The sequence below is a fragment of the Pyrgilauda ruficollis genome, unplaced genomic scaffold (genome assembly GCF_017590135.1).
Source record: "Pyrgilauda ruficollis isolate IOZ18807 unplaced genomic scaffold, ASM1759013v1 scaffold130, whole genome shotgun sequence".
Lineage (NCBI taxonomy): Eukaryota > Metazoa > Chordata > Aves > Passeriformes > Passeridae > Pyrgilauda > Pyrgilauda ruficollis.
The window spans coordinates 289857-307791 of NW_024511433.1; the positions used below are offsets into that span (position 1 = coordinate 289857).

Sequence of the window (17935 nt, forward strand, 5' to 3'; positions counted from 1 at the left end):
AGCTTATTATGAGAATAACGCTTGCCAATGCTCTCTATTAACTTTCATAGTTATCCTTGCAAACAGTAATTGATCTTTTGGTGAATTTAAATATCCTTCTTCAAAGGCATGCTGGGAGATTTTTTTCTGTGACTGAGCGATAATCTTTATAATATTTACAACTTTTAACGAAGATCGGGTTTCTCAGCTAATTAAATTGTGCAGGGTTTCTTTCTTTTTTTCTTTTAATAGAAATACTTTCATCTTCACTGCTTTTTTACCTCTTGAGATATTTTTAAAATTAAAATGATAATATGAAAAAGCCACAAGACATATGTTATCCAGTCTTGGTTTAGACATTTGTAATGGATTCTTGAACCTCAAGTGAGAATGTATCAAGAAAAGTTTAATTTACTTAACCAGAATGATGAAGGAAGTTTGTTCATTTTGACACAATTGTAGTCACATTTTAATAGAATTAACTCATGATCTGTTGATCATGCATTAAGATTGTATTAATTTCCACTTCTTCTATTTGCTGTATTTCAAATACAACTTTTAAAAATTAGCTGTTGAGGGGTCCTACATCACACTCCTCTTCTTTTATCCTGCATATATACTGCAATATAACTTGCATTAGGAGAACTTACTTTATTTGAAAAAGTGTCTGAAAATCTGTAGTAGTATATATGTGTTTCAGAATGCATATTTTTATATATACACATATATTTTTACTTTCCTTTTAAATCATTGCAATGTTCACTACTGTCAAACCAGGTTAAGTAAGTAAGGGTTTTTTCAAATTTGGTCTGGGAAGAAAAAGTAATTTATGATATATTTTTTCTGGATCAGGAAACTATTTTTTAGTGCAAATGTGAGTTCTGTCTCACTAGCGTCAGTATTCTTTTATCAGTTTTACATGTATTCAGCTAATGCTGAATCTAAATCTAAATGCTTTTTTCAGCAAAACAAATCAAAGTGTTTTAATTAATAGTCTTTAGGGCCTTTTCAGTATTCTGTCCTCAGAGTTGTAAAGTGGAAGGTTTTTATTGGGGTTTTTTAATTAAGAAAATTAATTTTGTCTTTGTCTTACAATGTATTTTACCCATGACATACTGAGCAATGCCATTTTGTTCTGCTGATATGTGAAGTATTCTAGAACTTTCTTATGTGGAGCAATTTGGCTTTGTTATACTAAATACTTTGAACATGTGAGTACGTGCTTTGCTCTCCTTGATGTTCTGTATTTTGAGAGGTTCAGCAACTAAGGCATACCTGGGCTTCACAAAGTAGAGACAGTTTTTTTCAGACTTTTCCATGCTGGCTAGGGCATCAAGAATTTGGTTTAAACATTTGAATGTTTTCATTTCAAGGGTTAAATTTTGGGGGTTTTTAAATGAATTTTTACATGAGCTGGGTAAACAGTAAAAGGATGGTGGTATTCCCTTTCTAGAAGCTGCATTTGAGAAATCTAGTGGCAAGATAGGAGCTTTATAAATTTGAGTCAAGTCTGCTTATGTTGGGAATAGAGGAATAAGATTTTTTTGGTGAGCTGCATTACTAAGGGATAGTGAAAGGTTGCATCATATTAAAGAAAGGGTGCCAGAAATTGAAGGTTTTTTGTATTTGGGTGAAACCGTATTTATGAGGGCTCGGCTGCAGATTGAAAAGAAGGGACCCAATTTTGAAATGCTTGAAATAAGTTGCTTTTACTATCATGTTCCAGGTAAGCATGCTTGCTAAGGACAATAACCCCTGCGGTGTAAATGAAAATGTATTGTAATTAGAGATGTAGCAGGGGCTTTGGACTCTACAGTTAGTAGCAATAAATGTGCTTTTCCTGAGCACAGGACAGTGTTAAGGTGTAAAAGCTACTCACAATTTCCTTACAGAGCATGTTATTTTATAACTAGCTAGAATTTATTGTTCTTCTGCAGCATTGAATGGGTCTCGGAGTAACCTCATCTAGTTGGAGATGTCTGTGCTAATTTCCAGGGGCTTGGACTAGATGACGCTTAAAACTCCCTTCCAGCACAAACCATTTCATAATTCTATGATTTCTTCTCATCAGTAAGGCTAGAATTGAAAATATTTAAAAATCAAGCCAAATCAGTCTGATTACAGTGTATGAATTTCATCCAAAAGAAGCCTGGAAGTCCCTTTTCAGCATCTGTAGAGTGGAGGGTGGGAGAAGGAATGAAGAGACCGCTGCTGTTTGGATGTTTATTTTTTTTTTTTTATTCTGGTTGGTTAATACATGAAGACTGTGTTATGATACAGACTGTGCATAGGCTGCTGAGGACAGAATGTATGACTTGTGGGATAAGCAAGTGTGCCTGATCTCAGGCCCTGATTGTACTTCGCAGCATGTGTGGAGAACATTCTGTCTCAGTGTGAACATGTGTGATGCTTTAGTAGTTGTGTTTTGTGTTTGTTGTGTTTTCTCAGAGAAAGAAAAAAGCCTTTTACCATTTTTATGGTCTTTATTCAGGAACATTTTGAGGGAAAATGTAGTCTCTGATCAGCTGTCACCTAGGCAGCGTACTGGAATGTTCTTGCGGATTTTATGGATTTAGAAGTAAAGGAACTAAAACTGAGGGAGACTTTGAATTTTATCACTGCAAAAATATTCAGCAGTTTTTAGCCAGTGTACTCTTTTGAGCTGCTTTTCTCAATTTGATAAATTATTCACAGATGACTGCAAATTCTAGCCAAATTGTTTATTTAAATGCATCATTACTGGACCTCACCAGCTTCTCATCCATTTTCAGGACATTGTACTTCTACTTCATTTCAAAGCTTATTTTGCTTAAGAAACCACTCTATTTTTCCTGATTCACTGGCTTTGCTCAGAAACTTATGATTTTATTACTCTTTTTAAGCTGTTTATGTGTTGCTCACATTGCAACAGATACAATGCTTCACTGTAAGGCTTTTTTCATGCTTATTTGGACCAGTTTATATGATAATGTGTAAAATAATCTATTATTCAATGAACAGTTGTATATTCCATTTTACCATTCAGATTTGTTTGGTAGATATTTCATACAGAATGGGTCAGGATTTCTGGATCCAAGATGTCATGGTATATGTAGTCTTTTGCTATTCAAATATTTTAGTTGAAATATTTAGTTGAAATGTAAATGAAAACAGCCTGTGTCTAAATCCAAATTTTAAGGGGCAGACTGGTTCTCTTGGATGATACCACAAATGTGGTTAAATCACTATCCTTACAGAGTACAAAATTAAGTCCCAGTGAAGGGGAAAGAAAAGATTATTTGAGTGCATTTTCTTTTATACTGTTTTTATATTGTTTGAAACCCCACCAGCAACACAAATGAAAACCAGGTACTTACCGTGTTTTGTCCTTTGCAACAAAAAGCCATTGCCTTTATCAAACAGGCCAGGGCTGTAATAACTACAAAGCCTTTCCACACCTAACAGTAGGTGTGGGAAAATCATGCACAGATAGGCATCTTGGTTTCTTAAAAAGGAACTTACCAGATGCCAAGATAACCCCGATGACTTTGTAGGCTACCCAGTATGGCAGACTACCAGGTGTTTGGCCAGCTGCCACCCAGAAGCACTGGTAGCCTTGAGGATCCAGCTGGCCACCAGACAGCCTATTGGCCAGAGCTTCCAGCAGGTCCTAGAGGTGCTGCCTTCAGGTCTGGAGCTCAGAAACCCCAGTGTCTGCATTGTCCACAAGCCAGGGCTGTCACTGGTTTGGAAATCCCAGCCTGTGGCTGTCTCAGTATGCCTTGCTCTGCAGCAGCCCTCTGGACAGATTGGTAAAAAAGGTGGGAACCCTTGTGTCATTCCCAGCCTTCAGGCCCAGGGAAGCAGGCAGAAAAGCAGACAGAAGAGCAGGCATGTTTCTAGCTGGTCTTTTGTTAGAATTTGAATTTTTTTTCAGGGACATGTCAAATTCAGCATTTCCTATCTGAAAGTTACTATACTGAAATATTCTTAACTGGCTGTATTGAAACCTTAAATTCCTTCAGCCTGAAAAAGGAAAAAAATTAGGAGGTTGGAAGTTGGTGGTATCTTGCATATGTGTGTCTACAATAATACTGTTCATGAACTCAGGTCAGAAAACTAAAATAGCCAGAAGAGATAAGGATTTGTATGTTTGGTTTCCAGGAAGGAGCTTGAAACAGTATAAAATGTTTTGCAGTTAATTTAGAGGTTTTTTTAAATTTGAGGGAGGAGAAAGATATTGGGCATAAGAAAGAGGTTGTAAATAATTTCTAATAATTAATAATTTTAATAAAGAATATTTTAAAATTATAAAATAATTTTAATAAATAATTATAATAAATAATTTTAATTATTATTTACCCTGTGACAGATCACAATCAACCGTTTGCTAGGCAGTTTGTCACCCAAGTTTCCCTGTATTTAATAGTTAAAACCTCAAAACATTTTCATGCTTGTATTTCTATTCTTGAGTATTTGTTCAACTTCTAAGCTCCTGGTTTAGTTTTTTAAAACTTCTGAGTTTAATAGCAAACATTTGATCTCAATTAAACATTTTTATTTTAATTATTAGCATACCAGAGAATGGGAGAACAGTTTGTCCTGTTTCCAAATACATTTTAAAGCTTGATGAGACTTACTGGCAATCAGAGCATGATCAATGTGCATGTTCCTGACTGAATTTTTAAAAAGATTACCTTGAGCACAATAGTTATCTTTGTGTAATATTAATTAAACAATATATGCCAAAGCACATCAAGAGTGAACAAATAAAAACCCGGGTGGATTACTGCTCTCATTAGTTTGTCTTCTTTTCTTTCTCTTCCCTTGTCTGCCTAGAATTGATATTTCTATTTGGAAATGCTAGATCTTAAAGCAGATGTTTTGAAAAGTTACTGCTGTTAATGTGGCAGAGCAGATTTATCATGTAGAGAAGGAAAGATAGGTGAGGAGGCAGGAAAAGCAGGTTGCCAGAGGCTCCTTTCTTGTTGTGTGCTTCATTCTTGTGTGTGTCTCTGTGCAGATCCATTACTTCAGCACTAAGACTGTAATACTACATCATCCATTGTCCTGGCATTATGGTAGTTATGCAAACATCCACATTTAGCAGTAGGGTAAATTTTAATTTAGAATGAAGGGCAATGTTGAAATGTTGGTTCTAGAAAAGTAGAAATAATAACAGAATAAAACTTTGTAAATCCTTCACCACCAACTGCATGTAAAGACTGACCTTTTCAAGACATGTTCAGATTTTTCAAATTTTCTCACATGCTGGAACAGCTCCTTACTTCTGTATCAAATCTATAATGTATGCTTTACACATATTGCCTCTTTAATCTCCTATTTCAACACAGAGATCCTTGAAAGTTGCATGTAAATTTAGGCATTGTGTTTAGTGGCTTTATATTGTGGTAGCTATTGATTTGTGCTGAGAAGCACTGCTCTTTTTCAAATATTTCGACTAAAAAGCATAATCTCCCTTTTCTTTTTCACCATCATAAAATAAATTATTCAGACATGATCCTACACTATGGCTTCTATGAACCACTTAGCTTGAATTTGCATAGTCTTTTATTAAATTTTTCTTAGTGCTCATGGTCTCTGATGTATGAATTTACTATTTACTCTGTATTTGTTCATACAGATACACACCTGACAAGCAATTTGCTTGCTTTGTCATTTTTTTGTTTATAGCTCCTCTTTCTTCTAAATAAAAAAAAAAAAACCCTAATGATGCAAAAGATGCTACTACAAGTTACTTTTTTACAAATTTGCTTTTAGAAATCAGAATGTGCCTCACACATGTCCTCAGTTTTCAAAGCAATTTTTGAGGAATGGGAAACTTTTCTTACTATTTGAAGGAATTTTCATTAAAAACATTAAACTTGTTTTCACTCAAGTGCAGATTGTTTACTTATATACAATTATTGAAGTGTGACAGGATCCTTCTACAAAATCTCCTAAATTCAGCTTTTGTAGTTTAAATGTTCTTTTTATATCCATTAGCTGAATGAAAGCAAAAGAAGAAAATTAAAATTAGTTTCTGTTATGTACCTGAAAAAAGCATCAGAAGACTGCATTTAGAGATAAATTTGAATAAAAAAGCTTCAGGGTATTTTGGTGCAGAAGCAATTGGCTGTAGGAGATTAGATGGTATGGAAACAGATAGGAAGATTGGAGATTTTCAATTTGGACAAGAGCTGACTGAGAATGTTTTCTTTCTGTTGTGTGGAAATCAGTGCTATGATGGTGGAAAAAAATATTCTGTGCGTGTTCATTTAACTACAAATTGGCTCTTTCGGGACTCATCTCAAATGCAGGAGTAGAACAAACTGCTTCTGAGAGTTTTGAAGACTTTCTTTCCTGTGTGCCCAAGAGAATTAAAGGGAAAAAGAAGTAAAACATGGATCAATTAACTCCTTTTTCAATTATTTTACAAAACAATACAGATTGGAGTGAGTGAATCACCTAATGATATTTCACTTCTTAAAATTTTAATGAAAGAGATTATTTTCTGAAGTAACCTGCTGTGCCTGTTTCACAGTGACAACATACAATATTCCCTGAAGCTATTTCTGACATCACTGAGTCTAACATAGTTTAGGATGTTTGATGGAGAATTAGGTGTGGGAGAGATGCTGATTAGAGTATCCAGTATCTTGGGGATGATACACAATACTGAGGGTCTGGGCAGAGTGGATTTTTATCTTACAAGCTGTCACATATACTGAAGCAAAATAAACAAATGGACTGACAGTCTGATATGCTATTCTGTCACTTCACAGTGGTAGAAAACCTGCTTCTGAGATTTTGTACTTGTGACAAAGTTAGGGTACATGTTGCTATTGATGACGTGTTGGATGTAGAACTGAAAGCTTTATGTCATGTTGGGCCATATTAGCAACAGCATTGCAATCAATGGGCAGAGTGGGTGGCTGCTTGTTTGTTTTGAGCTTCATGATTTTAAGGCTCAGTGGAGGCTTGTGGCACTAGCTGATCTTAGATGTCAATATCCAGTGGATTTTTGGTTTATTTTTAATGTGGCTTAATATTTAGCCTGTTTTGAGAAACCAATATTCTCTAATACCTCTGAATTTACTTTGTTGTAATATATATAGTGGTATAGATACCTTCTGATTTAGGGTGCATCACTCTTTAGATGAGAATTTAAGACTCTGGAGCTAAAAAACTGCTATTATTTCACTTCTTTTATTAGATTGCTCTGTCGTATAGCACCTTTGTAAGTTCTCTGATCTTCATTATAAAATTAATTCAGATTTTTTTCCCCATTACTTTAATGGCAAGACTCTTCCAGTCTTATCTGTCACAGTGTTTAGGAACCTTCATTTCAATTTGAAGTGAATATTTGTCTCATTTATATTCGTATGTTTTCATTCCAATGTTCTTTTACCCTCTTCTTTCTCTCTGTTATATTTATGCTCTGCAATAAACTTAAGGAATCCTGCATTGTGAAAGAATTTGAGGGCGCTGAGGTAAACTCTCTTCAAGCATCTCAATTATTAATTACTTCTAATTTTCTCCCTGCCTTTATACTGGTCACTCTTCTCTACATTTAGGGGTGTAGCATTATACCACTGGCTTGGTTTTAAATGCAAAGTTTTCAGTACTCCTTAGGATCTGTATTCCCTTTCTCTTTCGAGCCGCCCTGTACACTTCATGCTTGATGATGTAGAATACTATGTATAATATTTCCTGCATATATTTGCACTAGATTTGCTGAACTTTCTAAATATTCAAACTAGCTATTAAAATATAATTTTGATGTGATATTCTGTGCAGCATTTTATTTTCCAGCTATGGTTACATCAGTGTCATCAGCACAGATTGCTTTTGTTCAGTTCCTTTTGTTTGGATGGATCTCGGAAAAGTATCTATTATATATGACCTCTGCAGATGCACTGTGAAATCAGAAGCTGTCCAAATGTCGAGCTGCTTTTTGTTGCACAAGTGCCAGTAAATTTAGAGTTATCAAATGCTAAACTACTGTACAGAAGGGCCAAGGCAGTAATGTGCATTCAACAAGTTCTTTGTTTTCTTCATTGCTGTAAAGACAAAGATCAAAAAACCATGTTATCAACAAGGAAAGCTGGCTAAATGAAGAACAGAGATTGTCTCTGCAGCCTGTATTTGAGATTCTTACAAAGGGAGCTGATGAGACACAGCAACATCTTCAGCTAGAATTGTACTGCTGTTGTGCTGAATTTTATAACAGGCTTCATCAGAAATTAATTTAAATAACTGTTAGGCTAATCTTAACAATTGCTTATCTATACTGTTCCTGAAAAATGCTGTGACTCATACTCTGAGAGAGAAAATCACTTTCAGCATCTTTAAATATTTCCCTATTTGTAGAGTACATGTCTTGTAGACTTTTTTCTACTTTTGTACTTAATTTCTCTGCTTTCCTGCAGAACACTAAACATTGAGTGTTATTTTATGACTCAAGATTCATCAAGTCATTGCAGTAAATTATGGCTTTACAGTGTTCTTGCCTTTTTTTTCTTGTATTATGAGAACAATGAGCTTGCTTATTGTTTACTTCTGTAAAAAAGCAGTGGGCATATGTGTCTGTTGAAAACTTTAGTGTTAATTAGAGTTGTGTTAATACAATCACCTACAAAAATCACATAATTCTGTTAAAGATGATGAAAATATTTCTTTGTTCTTAATAGCTAATAAGTTCACATGATAAGCAGAAGCCTCAGTGAAAGACATCACACTCTTATGGTGGAGAAGAAGATACAACCTTAAAAAGTAGAGAAATTGTTTAAATGTTGACATATGTGAATGCTACAATTTTTTTCTTATTTAGCTTACAGTAAACTCTAACTAAGACTAAGAAATTTGAAGGGTCCACCCATATGTCCTTTAGATAAAATTTCAGCTGCTTAAGTCCTAAAGCAAAGAATCAAACAAACAAAAGGAACCCCAACAACAAACAAAACAACCCCCAATCCAGTAATAAAGTGTTCTTGATTGTTGTAAAAACACAAAGCAATGTAATAGGTACTAATGCTCTAAAAAGTATTTCCTGTGCTATAAAGGGTATTTGGGATTAAATACTTTTCAAGAAATATGAATTATTTTACTTAGTAAATTCAGACAAGTTGTTGCTTTACTATTGAAACAAACCCTCTAGAATCTTGGTAGAAGAAGGAAAATCTGCTGCACGCTCAGTTTTGGGGTGGCTCATGCTTCTTACCATGCGGCTGCATACCAGCTTTGCAATGGCTTGAAGCGGCTAAGTGACTATGAGAATGTAACATCTAACTTCATTCTTCTGCCTGAAAGTCCTTGTAGATTTGAAAAGTTGACTCACATTACCCAGTTTGCTCCTTATGCATAAAAGTATGTCAGCTGAACTCTCCTGAACTGTTCTACTTTAACCAGCTGCTTATGCATAGAAATCAGCTGTCTTTTAACGTAAGCTGATAAACAGTTGACAACTATAGCAAGTCATTATCAGATTTGTCTGGGTGGAAATCCTTTTTTACGTTAATGTGCTGTCACCTAAAGCTCTATGAAATCTTGAAGCGTATTTAGACATGTTTGGGGAGAGTCTAGTGTTTAGCAGCAGGCTAGGAATTTCTGCAGTAGAGCAACAGACTACATTTTAGTGAAATAAAGGGAGTGAGTAGATGAATTGAAGTGATAGCCTTGCACAGGGGGATTGCACAAGGAAGGAAAAATATTTTACCATCTAGAGAAGCAATAGGTTCTTTTGCAGGAAAAAAAATTAATCAATTACGTACTTTTTGTAGTCTGAATAATTTTCTTAGTATTTTTGCTATAAATTTAATGGTCATTAATAGTTAATATTTTTATCCAATATTTGATAGAGGGCTCATTGTGTTATTAAATTTGTAAAGTGTGAGTTAGAGAAAATAATATATACAAAATCTGCAGAAGCAACAATTAAATCAATTACTGTACTTTGTGTTTACTTAAAAAATAATATAATATTCTGGTATTCCTAATTCTAAAGGGCAACAACCATTTTATAAAAAAGGGGGCTTTAGGAATGGGAATGCAAAATTGAAGGAATTGTCCAGGTGTTGAAAAAAACCCCCATGTTTGCAAGAGGGTTGATGGTGAGCAATATTCTCTTTCATTACCAATGTAATTTCATAATAATATTGATACTATATTTTTTCAGAATTCACATGGATTCTTACTTTTAAAAATAGAATTGAAAGCAGGACATCATGCTTTTCTGAAGTTCATTTACATTTCAAAGTCATGTTTGGCTTATTCCTGGAGTTAAGCATGGGGTTTTTTCCCTGAAAGGGAGTGAAGACCTCAAAGACTGTGAGTTCTGTGTATAGAGAGAAAACTAGATTCTTAGGAAAGGGAAACTGGAATAAAGGTGGGGGAAAATGGAACTGAGAGTTAAGGTACTTTGGGAGTTAAAGCAAATTCCTTCTTATTGCATTACAAAATATATCTTTCTAAAACTGACTGGATAAAATGCAGTATAACCTTTAAGCAGCAACTTAATATATTCTCCTCAATTTGACAATGGCATGACAATTAACAGCTGAAAGGAAAGCATTTATTGAGATTAGAAATATGACTGTCATTGACTCATACTAACTTTATAAACTGGGCTGATACATCAGGAAGTGTTTTTAATTGAAGTGAAAGTGTTGGTATGATCACGGAAATAACAATCCTTTGGAAAACTGTGCTCAAAAATGTGGTTGCAAACTTTTTATGTGAGTTTCAGGAAGGATGGAACAAGTCTACGAACAGTGGTTGAAGGTTATTAGACAAATAAATTCACATGAGACTGAAGAAATCCACCTGAATTATGAAAGGGTGTCTGATGGGAATGCACAGATACTGCCTTTAAAGCCATTGTTTTCAGAGTGTGCACAGTGAAACAGAAGAAATTTGAAAATATTACATATATTTTAATCTGGGAGGCTGATTATCTTTTAAGGGAAGCTCTGTCTGCACATTTCTTTTATCTTTTTCATTCCAAATCTTTGCTCCATAATTTCTGGCATTTTGGTCCATGGGGTGACTTGCTGGAGAATTTGTTAGGTTTTGTGTTCTGACGTGGAATTAAATTGAAGTGCCATTTGGTCTAATTCTGTAACACTAAACAAAAATTTTAATGACCAAGAGTATTTCCAAGTTAACTTTGTCAATTAAACCCATGCACAGAAGAGTTATTTTGATAATGTAAGTAGATTTGTGGAAAATAAATTAGCATTTGATTACTTTTGAAGGCCAGACACATTGTTTCAAGAGTTAGTTTCAAGGAGCTTTGACAGCAATACCAAAGTGTTTGAAATATTTACCCTGCAAATGCATGAAGGAAGAAAAGAAAGCCTGAAGAGCATTCACCAATTAAAATTGGTGGAATTTAAATGGTGTTGCAGTTCTGGTTAGCAGAGTGTGATGGATGTGTTTCTTTCTGGACCATTGCATTGATTTCAAATTTGAAAAGTTTTTAGAGGGCTTTAGGATCAACTTGGATTAGGAATGGAGTCAAGCATCAAATATGCCTTTGATTTTCAGAATTCTTTGATTTTCTTATATTGCAAAATAAAATCTGTTGCACTTTCTATCCCTGGCAGTGTTTAGGGCCAAGTTGGATGAATTCCTGAGCAACCTGATCTAGTGAATAGCATCCTTGTCCACTGTGGAAAGGTTGGAAATAGATGATCCTTAAAGCCCCTTCCAACACAAGCCAGTCTGTGATTCTACAATGAAAATAGCTTCCTTCTCCAAGATTGAGTCTCTGGCTTTCATGGTATTACTAGATATTCCTGTAACATGCTTCAAAGTCTCTTGTTGAAATAATTTATAACATGGGAAAAAATGCATTTTCTATCTTAGTTTTGTTTAATGGTAATTTTTTCCCCATTTATTTTTTCTGTCCTCTGCCAGTTCTATTTGGGCAAAACCAAATACAGCTATGCATTTTTAAAGTAATGACACTTGGTTTATCCTCACTGTATAAAATGCATGTGTCACAATTTTCAAAAAAGTAGTTATGGGACAAAAGATTTGCATATTGAGAAAATTTGTATTGTCAGTCTCCTTGCTGTACAGGCATGTGACCTGCTCAAGTTAAGACTGGCATTCTGGTTCTATGCTAATAGGCACATTGTTATTAATATATGCTGCCTGCTTCTGATCTGCTCTGCTTAGAATGCATGTGGGTTTTCAGTGTGTGTGACATTTAAGGGTTATGGATTAAAGAAATTAAATTTTCCAAAACAAAAAATATCTCATACATTTTTAACGGAGTTTACAAAACAGCTATTCTGCATTTTCCCTCTAGCAAGATGGTACAGTATTAAATTAAGTGTTGTTATTTCTATGGCCATGTAAGACTTAATGTTCTGGGCAAAGATATTAATTGTCTTTTGAAGTGGACAGATGGTTTTGCCTAAAACCTGCTTGTTAATTAATTGGATTTTTTGAAAAACAAGTAATTTTCAAATGAGGTTTGAGGCTCAATTTTTTGATAGAGAATTTTTCATATTGTAGGCATGAGGGTTTTTTGAAGTACATTGTGTGATGTAACATTTTCTATTGGATTGTGAAAGTAGAATCTAGGTAGGATGGGAGTTCACATCATCACTCATGCAAAAGATGTCCAAACCTGGACTGAAAATAAATAAAAATAACTCGAGAGTCAAGGTGTTACAGCTCTTCATTACAACATGAGGAAACTGAATTTACTGATATATACAGATCTGCACTTTACTCTTAGTAAAAAATATAAACTGCTAGTAGGAAATGATGTATGAAACAAGTTACCACTCTTAGAATCTCCTAAGCTTTTTCAGAAGTGCCACTTTTAAAACTTCAGCTGTTAGTGTGAAGATCAAGAAGAAGATGAAGTCAGCAGTGTTTGCAAGTCATTTCATCTTTCTGCAAGAGGGAGAACATCAGAGCTGTGGCTAGGTAAACTTATCAAGAAAGCATTAGACTGTATAGCCAGTCTAGTCTCATGCTGTGCTGCAGATCACACACAAACCTGTAAATAAATGTAATATATCTTTGGTAAGTTCTCGGGGATGCTGGAGAGCTCACTTTTGTACATTTTTATACACTTGTACACCGTTGCTGTTCTTTTATTCTACATTGGCGTAGCATTAATTCAATGAACACAATAAAATCTGGTACTTTTACCCTGTTCCATTTGCCCCTTTTGTCCACTGATATTTATCTTAACTATAACAAAATGATTTCATGCTAAGCATTTACATAAGATGTGGATGCCCTTGAGCATATTTTATTTTTGTTAGAAATTATCTGTAAAATGAGTTTATTTATTTCAGGTGCATTTTTCCTCGCTGTTATTAAAAAAAACTTGAAGTGAAAAAAATGTTTTAAAGTACAGAACAGAAGATTTTAAGTAATGAATGCTGCATATATGCACCTAATATTTTCCCACAGGTTTTAGGGCAAGATTTTTATACTAGATAATGGCAGTACAGAAGGAACCATTTCTGATCTAGCATGGATAGGCTTTGTGATAGGGAGCCCAAAAAAAAAATTAAAAGGCCCAAATAATATATTCACTGCAGTTCACTGGAAAGCAGCTACAAAAACAAAAAAAAAAAAACAAACAAATTTAATAATAAAGCATTTACTACAGTTAACAGAGAAGTAGCTATATGGGCAAAAATACTAGGCATACTTTGAGATTTAACATCAAGTGAATGAAAAATTCTTAAAATTCGCTTAATTAAAGGTGCTTAAAAAATTATTGTACTGATGGAACAGAAAGTTTTTATCACTGCAAAACATAATAATTTTACTTGACTTTTAAAAAATATATTTTAAAAATGTCTCTGTTACTAGTGAAGCACTCTAGTCAAATCCTTATTCAATAGGAACAAGTTGATTGTAGGTACATTTTTTAAATAGATGGACTTTGTGTTGGTCTGTAACTGTGGTCCCTCAAAATTGCTTTTTCCACGGAAATGCAGGGGCAGACTGTTACTGAAGCCCAGGTATCTTCTAATTGGGTGTTATGGGGATGGCAAAAGAAGGACTGTCTTTCCCTCCTTGCTCCTAGAACACAGAGTGATGACAGGGCTGGACAGAAGCCACTCTTGCAGAGTCTTGATCCTGAGGTCTGTCTTTTCCAAGGTCTTTGTTGATGTCTAGATTGATCTCCATGCATTAATTACTTTCTTTGTAATCCCCAGTCACAACTGATTTCTCACATTTTCTTGATTATGAAGCTTTTTAAACCACCATGGTCAGGGTGGAAAACATGATTTGTTACAAAGTTATATTTAGTTTTTAAATTCTTGCATTATTTTGTACTTTCAACTGTAGCTGTTCAACTGGAGAAGATTTTGGAGCTTTTTGTAATCAGCAACTGGAAGCAGTGCGATGCTGGGATTATATGAAATAACTGAAGTAAATTGCCTTAAAATTTCATTAATTTGTGTAGGTTTTGATTGTGAGTCTCTGTCAGTGTTTCTTGGTTTCCATAAAACAGTGTTAGAAAAACATATTATACTGGAAATTGCAACACTAGGGAGATGATGTCATGCTGCATTAGAGAGTGGTGTAGAAAATACCGCATTTTCTAGTAGCCATTGTTATTATTATAATCTGAATAATGGCCTGTGAGATTCATTCTGGTATGGCTTCAGAGTAATGAAATATTCCAGGCAACTTTTAAGAGTAAGAGCGTTCAGCAAGGTAATTTACAGCCCCATTTTGATATCTATCTTTATCTCTTCAGTCTCTTGTTTGCTTGGAAGTATGGCCACAGACTGGCCTGTAAATAGCATTTTCAGTTCAATTCATAGCCAGTCAGTACCCAGCTGTGAAATAAACAAAGTCGAATTTCACAATTAGTTTAGCGCCACGGAGTCAAGGCATGATTTCACAATCATTAATACTATATCTCTGCACTGCTGGATTGCTCACAGTAGAATTGTAATGCCGGGTACAAGATAGCCATTCTGTCACATTAACTGGAATATATGCAGCTAATACAAAGTTTATGCCAGCCTTGCATTTTTATGCTATCTTAAATTCTAAGAGAATGGGCTGTGCAACCACTAAAGCAAAATTAATGTATTGACTTTCTATTAAGCACAATTTAGTTGTTGGAGGTAATCTAGCTCCTTGTATTATGTGACCATAACATTTTACCTCTACACCAAGAGCCCTATGGCCCAGTGGTGCTCTGAATGGTAGTGTCTGGAGAGGTGTAGCTGACTAATAGCGGCAATTATTTATTCAAGAGCTCTGGACCCTTTGGGTATTGACTCTTATACTTGCTCTTTGTGGATGTTTTACGCTCGCTTTAAAGTTTCAGAGTTATTGAAGTTTGTGCTGGAATTCTTTAATCACACTTCAGTTGCAGCACTTTCAAACTGCTGGGGATAAACAAACCGGAGGTCAGTAAGTCTTCAGATCCCAAGACTTGACTGTTAACAGCCTTGTCTCTTGTGAACTTCAGTGGCCTCCTACTAAGTTATCTAGATCATCTTTCTGGCTACTGTCACTGCTTATCAGTCAATATCTGTTGAAATTACTTGTGCATCCAGATCTAAATCTTTTAGGAGTGAAGAAAAGTGGCCATCTAAAAGAGGTAGTTGCCAACTTCTAGGGATGTTGTTTGGATCAGCTCCCTGTGAGAATTATTTGGAGAAATTGAATGGTCATGAATGGATTGAAATTGTATTCCTTGTCAATTCTTCAGGTAAGGAATGGTTATTATTTGTTGCCAAACGTAATTCTTTGTTATGATGTGAACTCCCTAAACTGGTAAGATCTCTAGTATTTAACAGAATAAACTAAAATCACCTGTCACATTTTAATGCTACAATTGTTACATATAGGTGTATAGATTTGAGACAGTTTAAAGAGGTGGGCAGTTTGAAATGAGTAACTTCCTCCTTGTTTCCAACTAATCCCTTCCCACCAGTAATGAATGACATACCAACAGATGTAAGTGAAAAAATAACAGTTTAGTAACAAACAAAGTGGCACCAGGCAAGAATAAAAAAAGGTAACAGTAAATAATGGCTAGATAGTCAGCTGCTGCAAACTCAGGATCTGCTGGAAATGCCCTTCCTGAGACCGTGCCCAGCAGGGACAGCCTCAGGCTTGGACGAGATGGCAACAGATCCCTGCCAGAATGCAGAGCTCACGGGGCAGGTGCAGCAGCAGACAGAGACTCCGATGGCTCCCCTGGGCCAGTACCATCCCCCAGAGGCCCAGCAGGGTGGGCGGCATTTGGTGTTCCCTGTCCCCTCTGTCCTGGGGCATTTGGTGTTCCCTGTCCCTTCTGTCCCAGGCCCTCTGTGCTCTGTGTCCCCTCTGTCCCGGGACACTCGGTGTTCCCTGTCCCCTCTGTCCCGGGACACTCTGTGTTCCCTGTCCCCTCCATCCCGGGGCAATCAGTGCTCTCTGTCCCCTCTGTCCCAGGACACTCGGTGCTCTCTGTCCCCTCTGTCCCAGGACACTTGGTGCTCTCTGTCCAGCGATGGCTCAGCTGGAGCGGGGCTGCTGCTCCATTGCGGGCCAGTGCCTCGGCTGTGGACAGGCACCTGCGGAATCCCACCCCAGGGCAGCCCAAAACTCCTGCTGCAGCCCCTCCAAGATGAGGAAAAAGAAAAAAAAAAAAATGAAAGGAGAACCCAAAAAGGAGAAAATCTCTGCTTAAATGAAGACCAAAGAGCCAGTGAAGCAAATACCGTGTGGCAAAAACCAGGAAATGGCATGCAAGAGATGATTGTAAAAGCACCTGCGATAGCACACTCCCCACCCGGTTCTTGTTTTTAGGGTCTTAAAGATACAGTGAGAATTTTTTGTGCACAGGTAGATATGGAATACAGTAACATTAAGGATTATGTGAGGACAACAAGACTGCAGGTAGATTCCCTATTCTTAACCCTGTTACAAATCTGGTATATCTGGATATACCAGGTGTGAAGAGATACTATAAGTATCATACATCTGGTGTATCTGGATGATTACACTCCAGTTATTAACTCCCCCCAGTTTCCAAACATCTGTCCTGTACTGGGGCAGTGCAGGACTGGAAGCAGTGTCTTAGATGAAGCCTTACACGTGCTGAACAGAAGAGAATTGCTGTACTGTGGCTGATGGCTTTGTTTCTGCTAGTGGAGAAAAACACTTTTTCTTACAATGGAATATGCTTTAAGATAAGAATCTCTTGTCATTCATGTATTAATCTTGAAAGGTGTATTTCAGAAAGGAAAGTTTTAGTTCCCGGTAGAAAAGAGGAATGGAAAGTCTTTCTGTATCTTCAGTATTCTGGTTCTTCTTTCACTCTTGTACCAAGGATAGCTATTGTTAAATGGCTTGTAGCTTTTGACCTCCCATATGTTTATTTTCACATTTCAATATTTTCAACACACAGAAAATATTAACAACTATTGGAGAAACATTTTAGTACAAATACAAAATCTCATTTTGAGTATTTATCCTGCTGATACAGACATGCAGTTTATTTGGTTGTCCCTTTCTCTTATAATATCACACTTTGTTACTGCATTCTAGAATTTCATATCTCTGTAGGCGTCAGCTTTAGAAGGATATTATATGGAAGGATATTATATAGAAGGATTTAGAGGGTATCACCAATGCCACAAAACCCCAGGTACTGTGTTTATCATTTTGAGAAGTAGATTGCCAACTGCAAATCAGCAGTTGGATCTATGTATTCCTTAGGTAGCCTCTAATCCCAGAGAGCCATTGCCTGACCATTGAGTCCTGCCTAGTTTATGGTTGTAAACCAGTCAACCTGTTTATCTCTAAAATAAACAAAACAGTCCAAATAGCATTACTTCTCTGTCACAATAGTGTTTTAATCCCTTCAAAATAATGCTCCCAACTATGTTAGACTGTTGTTCTCGTTAAAGAAACTGGTTTGCAATTTGAGCAATTCAGTCTTCTGTGCAGGGTTTTGGAATTACTTTCTTCAACAGATACAAAA

General features: G+C 35.9%; 1 protein-coding gene across 2 annotated transcripts in view; it reads left to right on the forward strand.

The window, feature by feature from the left end:
- COMMD10 (COMM domain containing 10) overlaps nucleotides 1-17935 on the forward strand; it is a 107880-nt gene that overhangs the window by 74380 nt on the left and 15565 nt on the right. The window lies entirely within an intron of this gene.